Here is a 23972-nt window from a genome sequence, read left to right as displayed (position 1 = left end):
TAAGCATTAGGCCTATCACAAATATAAAAGAAGAAAAGATAATATCCAGTGTTGGTAAGGTACAGAGGAACAGGAAGCTTCAGAAACCGTAGGTGGGCATGTGACCCAATAGAGATAATAAATCCCATCTGAAAATCTCACCTTAGGAATTTATCCTCCAGAAAGAGTCTTATGAATGGGCAAGAAACATGTATAAGAATGGCCATTTCCACACTGATTGTCATTGAAAACAGAAAGGGAGCAACCCAAACATCCTGAACATGCGATTATTATGGTGTATCAATAACTATTCAAAAGAATGAGAATCTATACATACTAGTGTAGAAACATCTAAGGTGTAATATTTCCAAGAGACAATGCCGAAAGAAAAAAATTGGGGAGACTAGTATGTCTAATACGAACATGTGTTCTGTTTTCTTTTTTTTTTTTAAGTTTATTTACTTATTTTGAGAGAGCGGGAGCACAGCGGGGGAGAGGCAGAGAAAGAGGGAGAGAGAGAGAGAGAGAGAGAGAATCCCAAGCAGGCTCTGTGCTGTCAGCATGTAGCCCAACGTGGGGCTCAAACTCACAAACTGTGAGATCGTGACCTGAACCGAAATCAGGAGTCGGCCTCTCAACTGACCGAGCCACCCAGGTGCCCCAACAAGTTTTGTTTTCTAAAGAAGGAAATGAAAATAAAGTACTTCAGCATATGTAAAGAAAAACCAGATTGAATGCATATACTCTGAACAGCGTACAACAATAATCTTTATGGTATGAGAATGGAGAAGAAGTTCTATTATTTTGCAAGTATTCCAAGTTCCAAGTAGTATGTATTTATGAAGTAGCTGTATGTCAACAGCTGTATTGTATTTATGATTTGAAAAATACAACAATGAAGGGGCTGGAAGTCTAAAACTAAAATGGTCTCCATTCTCCTGTACTAAGTATTATAGGACTTGAGGCAACAGGCTCTAAGAACAGCATGTTTTGATTAATTAGACATTTTGTGGTCAAGGAGGTTTACTCATAGGAACCAACTGGCTTATCATACAATCGAAATGAAACTGTTTCCCCTAAAAGCAAGGAAAAACTATACCAGCAAGAAATCCCAGCCAGACCACGGTTTATACGTAGAAGGTCTTCAAGAGACTAGAAGCAGCTCTGAAACCCAAAAGCAACTGGTTTTCATAATAAGATCTATAATCTTTTGAGCTAATTATTTTCTTCAATGTACCCTCCACTGAAGAGCAGTATAGATTTCTTGAATAAACTATGAAATGGCTCTTAAAGCAATCCCCTCCCCTCTCCCCCAGCAGAACACCGATAAGCCAGAAGGGAAATCAAAGCCCGAAGGGAAATCCCCTTCCGGTGGGAAGGCATTGTGGACACTTCAATTGCAATTACGTGGGGGTGGGGAAGGAGGGCGGGGAGGGGCACGTCAACACACAAACTGTGACTAGTTGGATTCCCTGGCCTCCACTAGTTGGAGACTAGTTGCACCCCTTCTGTAGGAAACTACAGAGCATGTGTCATCCGGGTCAGGCGGTACAGTGAGGGAAGGTGCGTTCACCGCCCGGGGCTTGGTTCCCTTGAGTTTTCAGGGAACCAACAAGCATTATGAGGTCTTGGAAAGCTCTGCCAGAGAGGCGTAAGAGGGTAGCCATGAAGGGAGCCGACATCTGGGATTCTGGAGACGTAGAGCAAGTCTTGACTGCCTTGCCAACTAGCTGGTCACTTGAGCAAGTCAGTTGCCTTTTTAGGCCTCAGTTTCCTTATTTGAAAAATAAGACACATAATTGTATAAACGCAGTTCCATCATTTGTCAAGTAAGACGGTTACGAGGATTAAATAAGTGTTCAGCATAACACCCAATAGGTAGTTAGTATTTGATGTCTAACCATCGTTGATGGTTGATGTTAACCATCGTTGTTGATGAAACGAGATATATTCTGCAGACAGTATTCTTTTAGATGGTATATTACTTCTCTATTTCTGTGTAACAGATTGTAATTGTTGAACAATGACGGGTTAAGGACATCGTAAGTTGAAAAGTCTGAACAGTTGAAAAGTCACATATAACTTTGACACCCCTAAATCTTAACTACTAATAGCCTGCTGTTGAGCAGAAGCCTTACTGATAGCATAAACGGTCAATGAACACATATTTTTTATGTTCTGTGTATCATATGCTATATTCTTACAATAAGGTAAGCTAGAGAAAAAACTTTATTAAGAAAATCATATGAGAAAATACATTTATAGGACTGTACTGTGTTTATTGAAAAACATCCATGTGTAAGTGGACCGGTGCAGTTGAAACCTGTGTTGTTCAAGCGTCAGCTGTAATCAAAATCATAATATTAACCAACAATTATTGAGTGTTGTCTGTGTGCTGGGATTGTATTAAATCTTTTATTCATAGTAGGTCATTTAATCCAGCCCTGCAGGGGCAGAGGAGTGCTATTATCATCCCATTTTCCAGATGAGGCAACTGAGACACCGAGAAATTAAGCAATAGCTCAAAGATCACAGAGAACAAAATTAGAGATTGGATTTCTGCATGAGCAGAAATCTAGAGCCCATGTTGATGACTTCTACATGTGTAAGTCTGGGCTCAATCAGGGGAGCAGAACCATCCTGAGGATTAGGAAATCAAGGATTTATTTTAAAAACAATTAGACTTTGCCCGGTTGTGGGAAGAGCTGGAGAAGTAAAGGTCCACAAATAAAAGTTGAAGGATCAGACTAGGACCCACCCGCATGACCTCATTTTAACCTTAATAACCTCTTTAGAGGCCCTATCTCCAAATATTCTGAGATACTGGGGCTTAGGCATTCATCATATAAATTTTAAGGGGACACAATCAGTCCATCACAGAGCTTGGTGTGGGTGAATGAGTCAGAGTTTTCGGGAAAATGCAGCACACGCTCATCCAGCTGCTGGAGTGGAGCCACAAGGGAGCTGACGTAGAAGCTCACGGAAGTTGTCGGCTCTCAATGACCCTCATCTTGTAAGCAACCAGTGGCCGTGAGCCTGAGCTCACTGTTGCTCATCAGCACCGGCAGGACAAAAGGAAAGCTGGATGTGTAGCAAAGAAATTCAAGGACGAACTGGACCCCAAGAGGACCTCAGTATCCCCCTCTTAATACCTCCTGCCAACACTGAACTTCAGAGCACAATGGCTGCTGCTTCACTTTCACGTCCATTTCCCAGGCAATTTCACTTTTGGCAACTTGAACCCAGACCGTACAAGAAAAGAGGTTCTGGGAAATATGGTTCCACGTAACTAAGTTGCTGAAAGAACCATAGGGCACACTCTAGAACACTGTATCTCTGGGTGTCAAGCTGCCTCTGCAAAGAGAGAGTCTCTAAAATCGCTTTTGTTTGGAAATGCTCTGTATTTGAGTTTCCACTGGCCAGCCTCTTAAATACTCCGTGGCCCATTAAACCCGCAAATAAGCCCTTTGCAACCAGAACCAGAAAGAATTATCAATTCGTGTTTGCATACAGCAAGGGGAAATCAGTTTTATTAAGTGTTTATTGTATGTCAGGCACAGTGCTAAGATCTTTTTATGTATTGTGCCATTTAATTTAATTGCTAGTCTACACAGTGTTATTGGCGTGCCTGATTTGCAGAAGAGGGAACACAGACCCAGAGGGACAAAGCATTTTTCTCATAATCATATAGTTAGTAATAATAAAAATAATAACTTATTTTTGCTGAACGCTCACTATGTGCCTGGCGCTGTAATTTAGAGGCAAATTAGCATTTCATATGACCACAACACTTGAGTCGGAGGCTGTTGTTATTCCTGCTTTACCTTGGAAGATAATGAGGCACAGAATATTTCAATCCCTGTCCAAGGTCATCTAGCTACTCACCGGTAAGGCCACCCGTGGCAGAGATAGGAGTGCTCGGTAAACATTTCATTTGCTCTCTGATACCTCCCAGGGTTGGTTAGTTCGTTGTGGACATGTGACTCCCCATGGGCTCCATGTGACAGTGGGCTCTAAGCAGCAGTGATGTGTGAATGGCGAGGCATTGTGACATAGCATTAAGGCTACCGCTGACCTCCTGACCACATGCAGAAGGAGGGTCACGTGCTTTGAGACCTCAGCTTACCCTGGGTAGCTGAAACCGGGGAAAATAAATCCAAGGAGAAGGGAGAACTCTTGTAAAATCGGGACCCTTGGAAAAATGAGAAAGGCCCTTCGGTGTCCATAAGGGAAAGCCCCTGACCTCCTGGTCATTCTTTAATGACCTCCTGGTCATTCTTTTAGGTCAGGGATTGGCAAACTTTGTAAAAGGGCCAGTGAGCAAATATTTTAGGCACTGTGGAAACAGGGTGTATGTGAAGTTTTCATATTCTCTCTTCTCTTACTTCAGGACCTAAGGGTGTTCCATAGGGTGGAGGCTCTATCAGCATGGGTCCCTGAGTACCTGTGTGGAGCAGGGTCACCTCCTCAAACATACAACATAAGCAAGAAGTTGATCTTTTTCTTTTACGTGGAGATTGGTTCATTTGTGGGCCGTGTGGTCTCTGTTGCAAATACTCAATTCTGCTGTGGTTTGTTGGTTACCCTAGCATAACTGGCCCATCTTGACCGAAACAACCCATGCTGGTCTAACTGTGGAGCTCCTGATCTTCTTTTAGCCACCAAGCTATGCCATCTCTGCCGAGTGGCAGAGCTGGGAACGAAGACCCGAGTGCAAAATAATGTACGCGATTGCCCTTCAGAAGTAAGGAAGCAAAGACGGACATAAGATATCTAGGTATCGTGGTGAATCCCACCTGCCCGCAAGCATTGGGCTTAACCAAAGTCAGTCATGGCAATTGATGATAATTCCCCTTGGCAGGATCTCAAGGGATCTTTGTAATACTTCACCAAAGAAGCAGGGCTATCTTCTCTAAGAGGAGGGGAAAGAGGAAGGGAGAGCAAATTAAAATATAGCAGGTGACTGGAACACAGACACACTCTCAGTCACTCATTTGCTCATCCAACTGTGTTTTGTTAATGGCTGCTCTGGCCCTACAACAGCTGAGCTGAGGATTTGCAACAGAGACCACATGGCCTACAGTGCCTAAAATATTTGCTCACTGGCCCTTTTACAGACAAAGTTTGCCAATCCCTGACCTAAAAGAATGACCAGGGGGTCATTAAAGAATGACCAGGAGGTCAGGGGCTTTCCCTTATGGACACCGAAGGGCCTTTCTCATTTTTCCAAGGGTCCCGATTTTACAAGAGTTCTCCCTTCTCCTTGGATTTATTTTCCCCGGTTTCAGCTCCCCAGGGTAAGCCGAGGTCTCAAAGCACGTGACCCTCCTTCTGCATGTGGTCAGGAGGTCAGCGGTAGCCTTAATGCTATGTCGCAATGCCTACGCCATTCACCTCACTTTGTCTCGTCACACTGGCATTTTATCAACTCGCATCACCACAAGAAGGGTGAGTACGGCATAAAAAGGTATTGAGAGAGAGAGAGAGAGAGAGAGTAAGAGAGAGACCACCGTCACATTAACTTTCATTACAGTACATTGTTATAATTGTTGTATTTTATTATTGTTAATCACTTGCTGTGTCTAATTTATAAATTTTACCCCAGGTATGTATGCATAGGAAAATACAGTCTATATGGGGTTGGCTACTAGCCGTGGTCTGAGGCATCCACCAGGGGTCTTGGAACATAACCCCTGTAGATAAGGGGGGGAGTGTTGTAGTCTGAAAATTCCCTCCTTAATCACATTTTCAAGTGAAATTAAGGCCTCAAAGGGCCCCATAAAAATGCAAATGAATGATCTAACTCATTACCCCAGTTAACACCTTGGCACTAATTCCTTTTTGCAGTCTTATATGTCTCCAGCACATCTCTGAACTGTGAAGGAGGGAGGGCGGGGAGGCAAGAGATGGGGATGGGCCAGGGGCAAGGTTGAGAGGCTTCCGTCCAACCCCTGGTCAGTGTGGCAAATGGAGTCAATCAACATCCCTTGCGTCAGAGTTTGGGCTCCATTTAGAGCATTCATAATCACTCTTCTGTGAGCGGATCCAACTAAATTGCCAATCTCTGCTCTTAGGGTTTGGGGGATGAAGGGCAACAGCATCGCTCTGATTTGGGGAAACGCAAAGGCACAGCCCTCATGAACAATTTAACATCAGCTCTTGTGAGTACTTCTCTGCTCTTAAGTTCCGGTCACGCATTGTTGCCCCACCTGGAGTCTCCTACTGTATTTTCTGATTGGCTAAACATTATGCGTCTGTCAAGGCTCAGGTTAGGCTGGTCTCCTCTAGGAAGCCTTCCCTTATTGGCCAAGAATGGGCTGCGTCTTCCCTTAGCCCCATATACTATTCTCATTACCCGTACTTCCCAGGCAAATGAGGGTCCTGCCTTGGGTCCTATGCTCTTGAGGATTCCTCTCAGGTTTCTTGTGGCCTGTGCTCCTTCCGTGAAGTGAAGAGTCTTGGCCCTGTTTCTAGATCGTTCTCTGAATAGCCAGGACCCTGAAATTTCTATCCCAAATGGCCTTAGTCCATTGCCATTTGCCTACAGAACGTCTTCCCCAGATTCTTTTTACAGAGGATGGATAGCTTAGCACCCCTGGTTCTAGAAAATGGCCACAGGGCAGTTACTCGGGTAGGGGGTGATGGTGGATCCAGTTTGGACACATTGGTGTTGAATCCTTAATGTGTAGGATGGAGCCTGGGGTGAGGAGGGAAGGGAGGCAGGTTTCATAGTCTCTGCAAATGGTAGCAGTGGGCCTGGCCATCACAGCACTTACTCTGTGATATGACTGTGATTCTTGTGCCATTAGATTGTCAACAAATCGGGGGCAGACACTGGTCTCAGTTCTCAGCTGGGTAAATTGCCAGGTGCCTTGTTCATTGTTGCAGTGGAGAGAAGCACCTGGAAATGGGGCTATGCTGCAGCTCTTGTGTCTTCCCGTCTGGAGAAATAGTTTTGTGAAGGCTGAAAGTTCACCCAGATTCTCTCCCTCCATGCGCCATCTGCAGAACTCCCCTGCTTGGAGGTGCCTGGGCTTGAAATGAATAAGGAATCCTTCCTGGCAGGGTCTCCTCTACCACCTGACCTATTTCTAAAGAGTGGAGCTTTGTTTAGAGAATTGGTGAACTAAATTGACCTTGCAAAACTGTAATGAGACCACGCGGCCTAAGAAGACTTGAACTGTGAAGTCTTAGTGGTGAGTTGGGGAGAGACATGGATGAACTACGAATGAATCAGGCGGAGACCTGCCCCAGCCAGCAGGGATGTTTCCATTGCACGGAAACAGAATGCTGATTTGACTTGTTTATCTATTCAGGACCTTGGCAGTTCGGTGCTGTTCAACACCTGATTTTAAAAATTGATTTATTGAACCCCCATTATGTTAAATATTCCAGGATTTTGTGAGCCACTTGAAATTAAACATAGTGGAAATTGACAAAGGCTACAAATTAGGGCTCCCTTCCCCATTCTCCCCACCCCCGACCCCCGACCCAGCTGATTCACCAGCACACCACTGCCGACCCTGCAGAAAACCTCTTCTTCTCAGGAGTGCAAGAGTCAGATACAAAAACACACGATTTCTTTACATCTTTATTTTTTAAATCATAAAAGTATATACATGCTTGTTACAACAAATTCAAAAGAACTGAGTGTATGAAATATAAAATAACAGTTCTCTCTCTTCCAATCCCAAATCCCCTCTCCTACAGAAGTAACTTTGGAGTGTAGCCTTCTAGAAGTTTTCTACAGTTACACAAACACATAGAAACAACATTTTTTTTTTTTGGATAAATGGATTGAAGCCGCACACACATGTTTTTTAATACGATTTTTTTTTTTCTACAGGAATATATTGTGGATATTTGTTCAAGTTAGATCATACAGATCTATATCATTCATTTTAGTGACTAAGGGTACACCACAGTCCTGTCTTCTTAATGGCCAGTTAGCTCTTTTCCATTTGTTTTCCATTTTATTTTTTGCTTCTACAAATAATGCTCTATTAATCATGATGTGCATGTATGTGTATGTGTGTGTATTTCTATGCACATGAGGGATTCTTTCTTTTTTTTTTTTATTAAGTTTATGTATTTATTTTGAGAGAGAGAATGCAAGTGGAGGGAGGGGCAGAGAGAGAGAGAGAGAGAGGGAGAGAGAAAATCCCTGCACTAACAGTGAGGAGCCTGCTTGGGATTCTCCGTCTGTCTCTCTCTCTCTGGCCCTCCCCTGCTTGCTCTCTCTCTCTCTCTCTCTCTCTCTCTTAAAAATAAATAAATAAACATTTTTTAAAAGTTATATTTTGTTGTTTTAACTTGCATTTCCTTATTCGCAAGACCAAGTGTCTGGTTTTACGTTTGTATTTCTTCTTTTGTGGGTTACCAATTCATCTTTGCTCACTTTTCTATTGAGTTATTCATTTTATGAAATTTTTTTTTCAACATTTTTTATTTATTTTTGGGACAGAGAGAGACAGAGCATGAACGGAGGAGGGGCAGAGAGAGAGGGAGACACAGAATCGGAAACAGGCTCCAGGCTCCGAGCCATCAGCCCAGAGCCCGACGCGGGGCTCGAACTCACGGACCGCGAGATCGTGACCTGGCTGAAGTCGGACGCTTAACCGACTGCACCACCCAGGCGCCCCCGAGTTATTCATTTTAGAAATCAATGTGTAGGAGCTTTCTAAATAAAATGCATTTTAGCCTTTAGTCTGTAACACGCACTGCAAACATTAGCTTCAAGTTTATGTCTTTTGACTTTGTATTATGTTTATATACACAGAAGGTCTATAAAATTAGACCCCCCAGGGGGCTGTTTTGTGTTTATACTCATGAGGGCTGTCCATACCCCAAAGTAGGAAAACACCATCTTATGTTTTTCCTAATACTATTTTTCTTTTACATCTAAGTTTTATTTGATTGCTTGTTTTTATCTATTCAGAATTTTTTGTGTGTCTGATGTGAGATAAGGATGGAAAAGATATATGAAGAAGTATGCTTTTTACAGTAGTGCTTGCAACAGCAAAAACAAAACAAAACAAAACAAAACAAAACCGGAAGTAGGTCTATGTCTCTAACCAGAAGAGTAATTACAGATATAGGCCATTAGACACCTCCTAAGAAGGAATAATTAGGTCTGTGTCTGTTGACATGGAAGGATGTCTTGTTGTGTTAGGAGAGGACACGTTTCAGAAAACTGTACCTGGTATGCACTGTGAGTGTTTATGCTTTAAGGCCACGTAGATTTTGTTCTGCTAACTCCATAGACTGTAGCGTGATTGGCATCCCTGAGATTGTGCGATGCAGAAGTCCTGTTGGCTACACTGATATAGGTGATGCATATTCTGCTGATCTCTGGTGAGTCCCCCTTTCCTCTTTTTTTTTTTTTTAATTTTTTTTTTCAACGTTTATTTATTTTTGGGACAGAGAGAGACAGAGCATGAACGGGGGAGGGGCAGAGAGAGAGGGAGACACAGAATCGGAAACAGGCTCCAGGCTCCGAGCCATCAGCCCAGAGCCTGATGCGGGGCTCGAACTCAGGGACCGCAAGATCGTGACCTGGCTGAAGTCGGACGCTTAACCGACGGCGCCACCCAGGCGCCCCGCCCCTTTCCTCTTTTGATATACCCTTGGACTAACTTACTTTCTTTCTCTCTCTCTCTCTCTCTTTTTTCCTCTCTCTCTTTCTTTCTCTCTCCCTCTCTCCCTCCCTCCCTTCCCCTCCCTCCCTCCTTCCCTTTTTCTTTTTCTTTCTTTCTTTCTTTCTTTCTTTCTTTCTTTCTTTCTTTCTTTCTTTCTTTCTTTCTTTCTTTCTTTCCTTCTTCTTTCAGAGAGAGCAAGTGAGCAGAGAGAGGGGCAAAGGAAGGAGAGAGACAATCCCAAGCAGGCACTATGCTCAGCACAGAGCCCGATGCAGGGCTTGATCCCATGAACCTGGGATCATAACCTGAGCCAAAATTAAGAGTCGGACCCTCAACCAACTGCGTCACCCAGGCACTTTGAGGGTTCTCTTCCTTGGTGGTCCCCCAAATGGATTTTCAAGACAGCTCTAGGTAGGTCATCTAGTAGGAGCACAGGAGGAAGGCAGCCTTCCCCACTAAACACCAGTAGTACAGACCACATCCGCTAGAGCCTCTGTCCCCACTTTGCCAGTCTGGGATCCCACAGCCAGGTTTCTGTTCCTGATATCTTCCGCCAGAATCACTCACTATTCTGTAAATCCTGATTCATCCAGGAGGCACAGATGAGAAAGAAATGCTTGTGGTTAGTCATTGAGTTTTGGGGTGGTTTCTTATGCAGCATTGTTGTGAAAATAGCTGATTGATTTTCTCCTTATTCGATGAAAATAAAATCCTAATTTTATTGGGGCAAGATTGAGCCTAACTAAAAAGAATACATTTTTAAGCTTTCTTAAGTGCTTGATGCATCTGTGTGACTAAGTTTGGCCAATGAGATAAAGTGCTGAATCAGATTTCTGGGAAAAAAAAAAAAACAACAAAAACTCCTAACTTCGCTGAGAGACACACCCCTTTTGCCCTTCCCTCTTTCTTCTTCCTGCTTCCAGTTTCACAGAGGAAAACCAAAGATTCAGTGGCCCCCTTTGGATCATGAAGTGCTTTGGGATAGAAGCCAAGTTCTAGGGTAGTGAAGGAGAAAGGCAAGAGCCTGGTCCCCGATGCCTGTGAAGCCACCATAACAGTCCAGATTGCCTGCCTCCAGATTTCTCTTGCTTGAGAGAAAAGAAGCTTCGGGGCGCCTGGGTGGCGCAGTCGGTTGAGCGTCCGACTTCAGCTCAGGTCACGATCTCGTGGTCTGGGAGTTCGAGCCCCGCCTCGGGCTCTGGGCTGATGGCTCGGAGCCTGGAGCCTGTTTCCGATTCTGTGTCTCCCTCTCTCTCTGCCCCTCCCCCGTTCACGCTCTGTCTCTCTCTGTCCCAAAAATAAATAAACGTTGAAAAAAGAAGCTTCTGTCTTCGTTAAGCCGCTCCTAATCCTAACAGATTATGTCGTATAATGTTGAATGGGAATGCCAATTATAACTGTCTACCTACACTTTCATTGTAAATATATTAAAATAGAATATACATAATAGCAAAGACTAGAAAGGACTAGAGCTAAATGATAAGTTTGACTTGATTATGTGAAGGGAAATGTTTGCCAAGTGATGAATGGTTAGAGTCAGCCTGGATGAAAAGGCTGTATGCCAGGCAGGAAAAATAGCTTCGGCTTCTGGTTCTAGCTGGGAGCAAACACTAGACGTGTCACCATGGGCACATCACTTAATTTCTCCAAGCCTCAGTTTCCTCTTTTGCAGAATGGGGTTTGCGACAGAGGGACGTTTAAGTCCAGTGTTTGGTGCACTCTTTCTCGTAATAATCAGCCTACTTCCTTCACATCTAATACATGAGGACATCTTTTCTTTTTTTCCCCAAAGGTAACTGGAAGAACAGTTAAAAAATTATATATTCACTAACTTCACAATGATGCGATTCTGTGTTTTATGTCATCGAATTATTTGGCCCCATGTATCCCACAGTGTAGAGTTATCCTGTGACAATACCTACAGATGACCGTCTCTCAGGGTTGCCCCAAGAATCACGTGAGCATCTATGACTACTTCGAAAACTATAAAAGCTTCTGGGAACGCTAGGTGTGTTCACTGATGGAGGAAAAATGTGAAATGACAGCCATCAGGGTGACAGAAATAACCCTGGGACACAAAAGCCAGTGGCCAAGAGATGATGCAGGCAGACATAACTGGTGGACAAACAAGACCATAATTACATGTCCTCTCTAGACCTTACCTCCTGAATATGGTCTTTGGGAAAACTGTGAAGGAGACATCTTTAGTCCAAAACCAAGAAATGGAAACAAAAGCAAAGAAAGAAAGAAACAAACAAAAAAACCCCCAAACAACAACAAAAAAGACGGGTATGTACACAGGATTACCCAAATTTAATTCTTTTGCCAGCTAAACCCATTAAAGTGTAATTGTTATTGTCACTGACTCCAATGTATTATTAAGAACAAGGAATTATTATGATGATTGTTACTGTTGCAATTATACAGTGAATTGGCTCTTTTAAAGCAATTTGAGAGCGTTAAATAATTTTCCTGTAGGAGCAGCCCCCAAGGCGGGGTGCAGTCGCGTTGCTGTGCCTGACCACGTACACATGGGAAACTCTGCCTCAGCTGTATTCTACACTTGCCCCGCCCCCTGTATGAAACCAGGCTGACAGTACTGGGCTGATCATTCCCGTTCGCTGACTCACATTCGTTAATTCATTTCTGTATACTTGGTTGAGTGCTTACCATCTGCTAGGTGCTCACTCCAGCAGCGAACAGGACTGTCAGGGCCATTGGCTTCTTGCCCACATTTCCTGAAACTTCAGCCTAGCCTGTGAGCTTTCCAACCACCAGCACCAGTGTGTCTTTTCCTGAGGGTATTCTCCAAGGTGATGAGAAATCACGTACCCCCACCAGCCACCCTCGAACAATGACTGATAGGGGTTAGTGTATAAATACCCCTCTTCTCTCCCCTTTCTGAGGGGAAACCCCTGTAGCATGTGTTTTACAGTTTCCCAGAGTTACCCCCTGGGGTTAAAAATCATTTGCCCAGGGTGGCAGTGATTTGATAAATACAACCCTTAGTCATTGCTTTCCCTCCTCTGTCCCATTGCCCTACTGGGACTACCAGGGATCCCTTTGCAAAATAAAAGGCTTACTTCTAATCCTTGTCTTAGAGTCTGCTTTTGGGGGAATCCTTGAAGACATAACCCTTGACTTCAAGGTGGTATGGAAGAAGGAGTGCAGATTCAGGTGCCTATAGGGGCCAGGCAGGTGTGGTAAATGATGTTCCTCCCCTGAGTGTACCCTATACCAATATATGCAGTATTCAAGAGCTCTGCCTAAAGACTTTAGCTTACTAGCTATTCTTTCCTCCCAAGATATAGTCCTTGCGTCCCAGGGGGCCTCAGGAGGAATGATTGCCACCAGGTAGTGACCGAATGCATGACAGTACCTTCAATAACCCATTCACTCATTCATTTGCCACCCATCAACTTATCTAGTAACCACCTGTGGATCCGTCAAGTCATTGACTTACCACACATCCACATACCTGCCATCCACTCAGTATTCTCTTATTCATCATTCTATCTATATCTATATCTATATCTATATCTATATCTATATCTATATCTATATCTATATCTATATCTATATCTATATCTATTCATCAATCCCTCAAAGCCATCTTGAGAGTGAAGACCTCTGATGGATGCTGTGGTTTGCCACAGAGAGCCCCCAGTGCAGGACCAAGGCACTAATTTACTGCACTACTAGGGGGTATTGGTGGCTGATGACCCATAGCACCCACTCCTCAGGGGCCTGACGGGTGAGGCTGAAGGTACAGAGTCCCAACTCTTTTTACCACAAATTGGATCTCTCTTAAGGTCCATCCCAGCTCCAGAGCCTCCTGTGGGGTTAGTTGAGATCTCAGCTGCAGTTATAATACAGTTTACATTTTCCCTGGTCCAATTTGTTCTCACTCTTAGGGAACGTTTCTCAATCAACCTTCTACATGCAAATATCAGAGATGCAGGGTCTAAGATAACCTTATCCAGCTTTGGCAAGTCTTCTCAGATCCTCCCAGCCCCTGCCCTGACAGGTTAGAATGAAACGGACTCAATCAGGTTATCACCTCCTCCTCTATGTACCCAAGGTACTCTGTTCATACGGTGCATCTGTTGGGTTCGGTTAGGAAAACAAAGCTACTATTAATGTTATGGAATATCTTAGTCTGTTGAGGCTGCTGTAACAAAATACCACACACCGGGTGACTTACAAACAACAGAAATCTATTTCTCACAGTTCCGGAGGCTGGGAAGTCCAAGATCAAGATGCCAGCGTGGTTAGGTGAGGGCCCTCTTCTAGGTCACAGAATTCTTGTTGTATCTTCACATCGGGGAAAGGGGTTGGGAGCTAGGTGGTAGCTCTTTTGTAAGAGCATTGATCCCACTCATGAGGGCTCTGCTCTAATGACCTAATCACCTTCCAAAGGCCTCACCTTCTAACACCATCCCTTTGGGTATAAGGGTTCCAACATATGAATTTTGGGGGTGAGGAGGACACAAGCATTTGGATCATAGCGTGAAAATATGGGATTCAATACAGAACTTTTTCTTACAGAAAAATGGAAGGCGTCAAGGAGGTGAAGGTCTGGAAGCGAGGAGACAGAGCAACAGATGGATAGTAACTTCTCAGGTTTGCCTGAAGCACAGGCTTGAGTAGAGAGCTGGAATTTGCAGGGAAATCTGAGATGCTCTGTGTGGCTGGCTGCTGACGTGTGACCCCAAAGGAGATACTCGTGGAGAGCAGCGTAGAACTTGCTACCTGTGTGAAAGCTATTGTCCTCACGGAATCTGTCATTTTGATAAGATGCAATCTGTTGCCTGTGGTCAACTGGGGGTCATGGTGGTCAACAGGACTGGCAGTTGGGAATAGGAGGTGGGTGCAGTTAAGGGGCCCTCTGGGCCTATCTCTGTTTCTCTTCATGTTTGACATCACAACCTCCAAACGTAATGGCCTCTGCTTTTCTTTCGCTTTCCAATTCTCGTATGGGTTCCTTCTAGTCAACTCTAACGGAGAGGCATAAGGAAAGGAGATTCTAAGAGATGTGGTTCCCAACCACAGATGAAAGTGGTCCTGCCAACTTGCCAACATACATTCTAAGCACATATAAAATTAAGACATGTACCATATTGCCTCATTGTTGGATTTTTCTGCCTTGAGGCTCCGTCTGGATCAAGAGGTAGACCGACTAAGACTATGAGCCGAATCCTTCCCACTGCCTGTTCTTGTAAATAAAGTTTTATTGGAACAAAGATACACCCGTTCACTGTTCATGGCTGCTTTCTCTCTAGCATGGCAGAGTTGAGTAGTAGTGCCCAAGAGGATATGGCTACCAAGTCTAAAGCATTTACTAACTGGCCCTTTATACGAAATGTTTGCCAACCCCTGCTCTGGGCTGTGGGACCGGTGAAGGCAGGGGTTGTCCTACTTATTTTTGTGTCCCTATTGTCAGTGTCTCACACACTGTATGGAAGAGTCTGATGAATATTTGTGAAGTGATTGAGTGAATTTTGGAGATAAAACATAAAATCATGCAACTATTAACATAGGAGTTGATACATTAAGAAATACAAGTAGAGACAGCTGTTGGAGAAACCAAAAATTTTGTTCTTTGGGGCTGAATATGTGAGTTGTTATCACATAGTATACAGGAGGTATCAGAAAATTCTGGGTGGATTTGATGAAGGTACTAAGTTCCCCAGAAGAGTAAGGAAATAAATTAGAAATGAGAAGCCTTGGGTTTTAGACCTGGATCTGCCATTTTGTAGCCTGTGATCTAAACAAGTTACTGAGGGCTTTCTGATCCCCTTTCTCAGCTATGGGTTAAGTATAAGAATACTGGCTTAGCCAGACTCAGAGGGTTTTTGTGGCAAGCTAATGACATGATGGTGTGGAATGCTCTGGAAACTGTAAAGCAATACCCAACTAAAAGGGATTACTTTGCAGTCAGAAATAATTTTCAAAATTGACATGGAACACTGCGTTTGTGAAGCTCAAGTTCTATTTGTGTTTTCCCTGGGGTCTCACACCTTGAAGGCTTGGTTGAGTCTACAGGACCTATGACCGTGCCCCTACGTGGGCTACGATGTCTCAGAGGCCAGAATATAGGGTGGGATGTGGATGGAAAATGGCCTTTTCCTTCTAAAAATTCTCCAGGTCTTCAAATTCTCTCTGGCAATGGGCTGCATCTTTTTATAGAACAGCATCTGACGTGTCAGCAATCTCTAGGTAGTTTATTGATTTAACATTTCTTCAGAGATGCTAAGAAATATGTGGTCTGCTGACAGCAACAGGGAGCTGTGTCTTAAAAGGGGGATCCGATGGCTTGCTCCCAGCTGTCCTGGCTCAGAGCCTCTGCAATCACTGATTTTCAGAAAATTGTTTTAAATAGAGTTTCTGTTCCATTTTGAGCAGCCTCTCTCTGCTTCCTCATTTCCCAACAGTCCACGGGGATTGTGGTGATTTTGCGTGGTATCTCACACGCTGTTGCTGAATGGAGTCATTTCATGTTGAAATGACCTAAGTGGCAGAGAAATCCGCGTTGGTCGAAAGCTGAAGTTCACTGTGTCAAAACAACCAGGTACCAGAAAGGATTGGCAAAAATCCACTTCTTTGTTGTTTTGGAGCACAGAGACAATGGGATCTGTGGAGCAGGTCCCCGAACAAGAGTCTCAGAGGCCAGGCGGGAAGGGATTCTAGAAAGTGAAAGGAAAGAACTCACCTCAGAATGAATTCCCCTGGGGTGGAGGGCCCACTCCTGCCCAGGAGTCTCCTGCCTCCCTCCTTACTCCCCTCGTAACTCCTCACTTCCAAGGGAGGGCACTTTCCCGATCTGGTTGGGTTGGGTTTAACTTGTGGTTGGGCCACGGTGACTTAAAGGTCAACGAAGGCTTCTGGATTTGTTTCTTTCCTTTTATCTTGAGTCTCCAATAGCATGGGTTTGGTCAAGGTGTTTATTCTCCCAAGCATCCCTTCTCTCCCCTCTTGTCTGATCCCAAATATTTAGGTTTGGGGGAGAAGTAGGAGGTTAGGATGACCAACTTGTCCTGGTTGGCCCCGGAAATCCTGGTTTTAGCACCAAAGTCTAATACCTCGAGAACCCCCTCAGTCTCAAGTAAACAGACACAGTTGTTCACCCTGGACCCCATTTCATCCTCCAAACTAAGCTGCATATTCCAATTCAACTGTTACTGGGGTGCCTTGTGTTGGGGATTTTGGAGGCTGCCTCAGGTATTAATTAAGTACTACTTAAGAAAAAAAATTTTTTTGAAATTCTCATTTGGCTTTTTTCCCTTGTACCTGTTCTCTTTTTCTGGACTCCCCTGAAGAGAAGAGGTGAAGGGAAGGATGGGTCCCCTGCTATAATGGCTCTAAAAATGACTCTCAACATCTACAATGGCAGTGTTTTATAGACACAGACAAGGAGCCTGCAGTAAGAGGCCTGGGGAGGAAGAAAAGCAAAGAAGTTTGTGGGGACCAAGGAAGAGGGAAAGGGAAATAAAGATTTAAAAAAAACACACTTTTTAAAATGTTTATTTGTTTTCGAGAGAGAGAGACACACACACACACAGAGTGCAAGTGGGGAAGGGGCAGACAGAGAGGGAGACACAGAATCTGAAGCAGGATCCAGACTCTGAGCTGTCAGGACAGAGCCCGATGCGGGGCTTGAACTCACGGACCATGAGATCATGACCTAAGGATGCTTAACCAACTGAGTCACCCAGGTGCCCTAAGAAAATAAAGATTTTTAAGAAAATGGGCCACTTCTCTAAAAGGGTCTCATTTTGAAGGCCATATATTTAGGTCAACACTACTGAGATTCCACATTGTGTGGGGCCCCAAGACACTTGGGTGAGTGAGACACAGCCCTGCTTCTAGGAACGCCTCATCCTGCTTTCCTGGCCACTGTCTGGGGTGTGAGTTCCACTCCATCCTTGGGCAACTGGGAGGGTAGCATTGGGGTAGCTCCAACTGGAAATCCACACTGAGGCCTCTTGTCCCAACTGTGACCATGTCAGGAGAGACCCACTGGGTTTCTAGAGTTCTAGTGAAGCGAAAATGCCACACGGTTTCTTGGCCTGGTATGAACGATGTTTGTCATTCAGCACAAACGGGCATTGATCTCTTGTAGAAGCCAGATCTCAGGGAGGTTCAATGTCCTTGGCAGGCTACTAAATCTAGGATGATCTGCTTGCCTTATGGCCAACGGCCCAAATTTCGGATCCTCCATTCACAGGAGAATTCTGGAAAATTGCTTAATCCTGCCTGGTCTCTTCCGGGGTCACCTTAGGTAGCAAACAGAATGCTGTCTTTTTCATTAGGAGTTTGGTTATCAATACTTGCTAGGTATATCTTAAAAAATCCAAACATTTTATCCTCTTGAAAAACTAACAACTTTGGCAAACTCCGGGCCCCATTCTTTGAGTAACAACAGGTAGCTGGAGTTGGGTGGGGACTATCTCCTTTAGAGAGAGCATGGGGTTCCGAGTCCCCAAAGCCACCTCACCCACTGCTGTCTCACTCATATCGTACACTGGCCATTTCTCATTTATATGGTCCCATGGAACCCATGCATCATTGATTCTCTGAGCCCTTAGTTAGAGTCTATAAGCATGGTACCCTCTTCCATAGTGACCACATCCTTCCTCCTCTTTGCCTCTCCCTCTTCCTTCCTTCCATTTCTACCCTGGCCTCTCTCCTCCCTCATCATCTCCCTGCCTGGCAATAGAACTTTACATAGAAGCGTGCATCGCCCGCCATGCACATAGACCAAGCACCTAAATATAATGTCCAACCATCTAAATCGGCAGATCTCAAAGTGCGGCGTCCTGAGCGGCAGCAGCTCTTGGACATTCATTATAAATCCGAATTCTGAGGCCCCTGCTAGATCTCCTAAATCAAAAACTCTGGCAATGAAACCCAGGAGTCTCTGTCTTAACCAGCTTTCCAGGTGAATCTGTGACACGTGCATCTCATACTCACTGGTCTACACGTGAAGGCGCCCATTTGCTGAAAATAAAATCTGAGCCGGTGGAAGGCAGTTTACTTCTCTGGCTCTCAGCTGAGCGTAACGTAAAACCCCCTCCTCGCTCTTTCTCCATATGCAGTGTGGGGAAGTGAAAGAAATGTCTGTTTGCAGTCCCAAAATCACCATTTTGTGAGGTGTCTGAAGGCCTTTTAGCTGCAGTCCTGCTCACTCTCAGTTTTATGAGGCGTCTGTTGGTGTCTAGGACACTCCCTTCCCTGTCACGGGCAAAAAGAAAGGAAGAGGTAAAAGTCCTCCCTCATGCATGGTCCTCCAAACGCAGGGTTCAGTCCCTGAGGGTTCTGCAGGTGCCCCTCTGAGACCAAAGCCCAGGAAGCGATTTCCCCTCAACACGCTGACCATGGCACCAGGGAAAAGTGGGGCTCGGATTCTGGGATAGTGGAGAAGAGGCGATGCGTCACGGGTGATGATGTGATCATGCAAGACCTTGACCTGACATGACACGAGTGGACCGTGCCATTGATTCAACACCTGGGTTGAGTCAGCTGAACTGCGTCAGTTCCTTCACACTTCTTCTTACACGCCGGAAATGGAGTCACAGGGCAGGTAAGGACTATGTCATAGAGCCACTAGGGGCCCATTCATTCATTCACCCTATTATTTGATATGCCCTATTAAGCTACATCTGAGTGCCAGACAATGTGTGTGTGTGTGGGGGGGTGGTGGTGGTGGTGTGGGTGTATGTTATGAGTTTCTTTTCTGTCATGTTCCAAATAATAAATAGTTTTGCTACTTCTGCAATTTAATTCACTAATTAAGTTAATTTTATTCATAATGTTGGGGACGTAAGAAATGGATGCAAATGAATGCTAATTTCTGAGTTAATATTGAGAGCTAAGGTCCTTGCTAATTTTTAAGGGAAGGATTGCCGTAGTGGTTTTGGAATTCAGAAACAGAAGCTTCTGTTCTCCCCCCTTTCTCGTTTAAGCAGGGTAGGCTCCCACCCTGAGAATGAAGTTTCCGAAGTCTCGACAACTTCTGTCCTAGTTTTATTCTGTCTCTTGAGAAGTATTCATTAGGTGCTGGAAATGTTGCCTGTTGCTTTCCTCCCTTATGACTCTTTCCTCGGTCCTAGATCTGAGAATTGATGATAATGGATTCTCTTCTTTCTCTTCCAATTCAGTTTTCGTTCTTTGCTCTTTTGCTTTGCGCTCATACCTGGTAACACAGGATGGCACTCCGAGAGAGGGAAAGGTGCCTGGGGGAATGTGTGTGTTTCGGACCTCGCCTTCTGCTGACTTCATCCGTCACACATGCTAGCTCTTCATCTGTCACTCTGTTCGCTTCAGGCCCAAGGGGAGGAATTCTGATGGAGAACGGTGAAGTGGAAAACTTTACTTACCTACAGACAGCAATGACCTCCTATAATGTGCTCTTTTGGGATCTGGCAATGAGGTGTTTGTTTCAATGGAGGAGTTTCACTCCAGATGAAATTCCACCTGCTTCCTCTGAATGCCTCCACACAATAGTAGCCTTTTGCCTTCATTTGGGTGGTGGGGGGTGGGAGGTGTTCTATTTTTGCCGGGGAGCAAACGCTCCTGAATCCAGTTCTTTGGTGAGTTCACAGCCTCCGCTGTGAAACAGGAAGCATGGTCAAACAGGTTGCTGGTGGCTATATCCAGGAATTTCTATTCTGGACCAGACTCCTTGGCCAAACCCACAAGATGTTTGGGGATCTAGCCTTTGCAGCCCTACCAGTCCTGTCTCTTACAGTGCCTGCCTCCCCTTTCAGACTTCCCCCTGGCCCGGCCATACAGAAGCTCCTCGCCATTCCCCAAACACTCCATGCTGGTTGGTCCCTTTGGGCCTTTGCACGCTTGCTCTCTGGGCCCGTTTACGTGGGGAAACATGTGACCATCTTTCAATACCCAGGTCGAGCCTCAACCCCTGTATCAAGCCCAGCAGAGGCTTGTCCCTTCCATCTCATACCACCCCTAGATAGAGCTGCCGTTGTTTCCTTAAGTTCTATTTGTACCTACGTTGCCGTGGTTATGATACCATTTTGCAGTTCTTGTTTTCTTACATAATAGGATACTCTCAGTGCTTAAGCGCAGAGATTCTGAAGAAAGACTGCCTAGGCTCAGTCCCACTTCTATCACTTACTAGCTGTGTAATCTTGGGCAAGTTACCTGGTCTCTAAACGTGAGTTTCCCCATCTCTGAAATGAGGGGAATAATGATCCTACGTGCTTCGCACGTTGGTGTTGAGGAGCAAGTGAATTGTCATTATTCCTCTTTCTCCTCTTGCCTTTTTACACCTCATTTCTTTTTTTTTATGTTTATTTATTTATTTTGAGTGGGGGGGGCAGAGAAAGACAGAGGGAGGGAATCCCAAGCGGGCTTCATGCTTAGCACAGAGTCTAATGTGGGGCTCAATCTCATGACTGTGAGATCATCACCTGAGCCCAAATCGAGAGTTGGATATGCTCCACCAACTGAGCCACCCAAGTGCCCCTCTATACCTCATTTCTATGCCTAGTATTTTTCCCCTGTATACAAACTGCCCTCGGGGATGGTAGAAGCAGAGTAGGATCATTGATTTTTTTCATTTTATGTTTCTTTTTTTCTTTCTGTATTGAGGTAGAGAGAGGGAGAGAGTGAGCTGGGGAGGAGGGGAGGGAGGAGAGAGAATCTTAGGCAGGTTCCATGCCCAGTGCAGCGTCTGACATGTGGCCTGATCTCAGACTGTGAGATCATGACCTGAGCTGGAATCAAGAGTCTGAAGGTTAATCGACTGAACCCCCCCAGGTGCCCCTAGTTTTAAATTTCTTAAATAAGCTTCTGTAAATTTATAGCAGAAATAATAGTGCTGAATGCTGACTTCTCAAAATGCTACCCAAGACAACCTGTTGATGAAGCACGTCTGAATTTATTGCTTACTACAATAGAGAGATAATTACCTGGACAATCTTTTTTTTTAAATGTTTGTTTGTTTATCTGGGGGGGGGGGAGAGAGAAAGGGAGAGGGAATCCCAAGCAGGCTCTGTGCTGTCAGCGTAGAACTTGACATGGGGCTCAGTCTCACGAACCGTGAGATTATGATCTGAGCGGAAATCGAGAGTCAGACGCTTAACCACCTGAGCCACCCAGGTGTGCTACCTTGACAGGGTCTCAATACCATCTCAGAAAGGTGTGGGTAAAGTCAGAATATGTACGATTCCGTGATAACTAGGCAAAGTTCATGATGAAGTAGTTTGGGACTGGTTGACACAACAAGGTGAGAATTTCAAGGCAAGGGGTTCAAAACTGGTCTTCATTACTGATGAGCCTAGTTGACTTATCTATTGCTGTCTGTTGAGAACTTTCAGGAAATCTCTGAAATGAACAATAAAAGGTATTCAGCATTTCATCTTCCTGGGCAAGAGAATCCTGGAATAGCCATGTTAACATAGACAGTAAGTTGGATGGGCATAGGTGATTTTGGTTCTCAGTACTTTGAAAGATACAATAGATTTTATTTTCAACAGACAGACTTTGTTGGGGTAGGTGTCATGAAATCCCACATGGCTAAGCGGCAAGCCTAAACCATAATGGTTGGAGGATTTTGAGAATACAGTACTTACACAATAGAGGCGGGAAAATATGGGGTGACATAGGAGTCTTGGAATGCCACACAAGAGGAGAAGCCATCTAGCAAGAGGAAGAAATGAGAAAGGAATGATACTGAGCTTAAGCACTGTTGTCTCTCAAAGATGCCTAGTGCATCTTCCTTAGGAGGTGGGAATGATGGAGACCCTCAGCTATTTGGGAATCTGAGGGTTCAGGGGACTAGAATTCTATTTCTCACCTGGAACTAGGCAGCTTTTTGTCTCATGTCACAAGAGGCAACCACCTGTCGGGAAGAAGGGCTGGGAGGTAGCTTCCTACCTCCCATGTCGGTGGGGTGGGGGGGACAACGAAGCTGGCAGAGAGCTGAGAGCTGGCAGGATAGCCAGGGCATCGCTGTGGCACTAAGTGAGGGCACTTCATAAGGGAAGCTGTGGATTGCTTATCCCCGGCCGGACACTGAGTGGCGAACACAGCCAAGTGTCAGAGCATCGTCCACGGAGAGAGGACGTGAAGCTTCTGGATCGATTGCCGAGCGTTGCTTCTGCCGGGAGAGTTAAGTGGTGAGGTGCAGCAGCAAATGTTGTGTTCCAGTTATCTGTTAACTACACACAAAAAATCCGCCTTGAAATGTTGGCTTAACTGTAAACCCATAACGACCATTAGTTTCGCTCACAAATCTGGGGCAGTGCGTAGCTGGGCTCGGCTCAGCCATTCTCGCTCGGGGTCTCTGACACGGCTTGCAGATGGTAGCTGGGACCAGGGTTGCCTTAAATATGAATTGGCTTGTTTTAAACTCCTGGGCTGCAAAGGCAAACAGCTGAGAGCAGGCCCAGTGAGGACTGCCCAAGCTTCTATCTCTTTCCATGGAGCTGTCCCCGGTCCCAGACTTCTTACACGGTGGCAGTTCCTCAGAGGAAAGAAGGTGCTGGAGAACACTTTCACGAACGCAAGTGGAAAAGGTGGTAAGAACACGAGAGGTGTTTTGATCACAGCACAGAGAAAATTCTCTGGGATAAAACCCATGATCTTTTCATCTAAACGTGTTATCGATGAATGGGGAAGAGGCTGGTGGCTACTGAGGCAGGAACCTAACCCATACTTCAAGGGCAGGAATTTGGAACCAAATTGCAAAGTGAACGCAATCACAGAGGGAGCGCCCGAGTGAGTTTGTGTACAGATTCATGGGACCGAACGTGTGATCAACAGCAGCTCTGGAAGGCACAGGAACACGTGAGGGAGGGCTTGTTTGGAAACACAGAATAGAAAGAAATCTATGTGAGCCGATGAGAGAATTGAAGTGAAAAGAAAACCCTTAGTCTGCAGAGTAAAAATGTTCTGAGTAACAAGCAGCATTAAGGAAAAATGCAGGATAATTCAGTATATCCCGGCATAATTCCTGAACTTAAAGGGTAGAGAGAAAAAATCCTCTATGCTGCAAGATAGAAAAAAAAAAAGTTATGCAGGAAAAAGAATCACTGTCATTTGACTGTATTTTGGCAACACTGCATATGAGAAGAGAGTAGAATGATGTCTATATACATTTCTAAGAGGAAAGATCTGTGCCTGCAGAATCTTCTATGAAGCCGGGATATTATTCACCTGTCAGGGGGGAAAGATTGAAATCTCTGGATTTGCAATAAGTCTGAAAAAGTACCTACGAGTTAAACAACTGACAAAGAGCTCTAAATGAGCAGCCCCCAGAGTGATAAGCAACGGACAATGATAGAATGAACGGGAATATGTGACGTGAATTCTACGTGGAGATTCTGA

The 23972-nt window shown here is 44.8% G+C and overlaps 3 long non-coding RNA genes across 5 annotated transcripts in view; 1 reads left to right on the top strand and 2 right to left on the bottom strand.

Annotated features, from left to right (window-relative positions):
* LOC109491564 overlaps positions 1-3984 on the bottom strand; it is a 43126-nt gene extending 39142 nt beyond the window's left edge. The window contains exon 1 of one of the 2 annotated variants that reach the window (XR_002745489.2): positions 3865-3984. This is a non-coding gene — a long non-coding RNA (uncharacterized LOC109491564). The remainder of the gene's footprint in view (positions 1-3864) is intronic. The other variant, XR_002745490.2, reaches the window with a different exon arrangement.
* A 121-nt stretch (positions 3985-4105) lies between these two features.
* On the top strand, positions 4106-14963 carry LOC123380161. 2 transcript variants are annotated; one of them, XR_006585604.1, is made up of 4 exons: positions 4106-5427; positions 6054-6140; positions 11410-11906; positions 14166-14963. It is a non-coding gene; the product is annotated as an uncharacterized LOC123380161 (long non-coding RNA). The 2 variants fall into 2 exon arrangements; XR_006585605.1 differs by lacking the exons at positions 11410-11906; positions 14166-14963 and adding an exon at positions 10541-10824.
* A 15-nt stretch (positions 14964-14978) lies between these two features.
* LOC123380162 lies at positions 14979-20604 on the bottom strand. The gene is made up of 3 exons (XR_006585606.1): positions 19997-20604; positions 18591-18851; positions 14979-16303 (listed from the first exon to the last, which is right to left on the bottom strand). It is a non-coding gene; the product is annotated as an uncharacterized LOC123380162 (long non-coding RNA).
* Between the last annotated feature and the right edge of the window lie 3368 nt (positions 20605-23972).

This window comes from Felis catus, chromosome C2 (assembly GCF_018350175.1).
Source record: "Felis catus isolate Fca126 chromosome C2, F.catus_Fca126_mat1.0, whole genome shotgun sequence".
NCBI lineage: Eukaryota > Metazoa > Chordata > Mammalia > Carnivora > Felidae > Felis > Felis catus.
The sequence above is the reverse complement of the archived record's forward strand: the minus strand, read 5'-3'. Positions and strand labels throughout refer to the sequence as shown.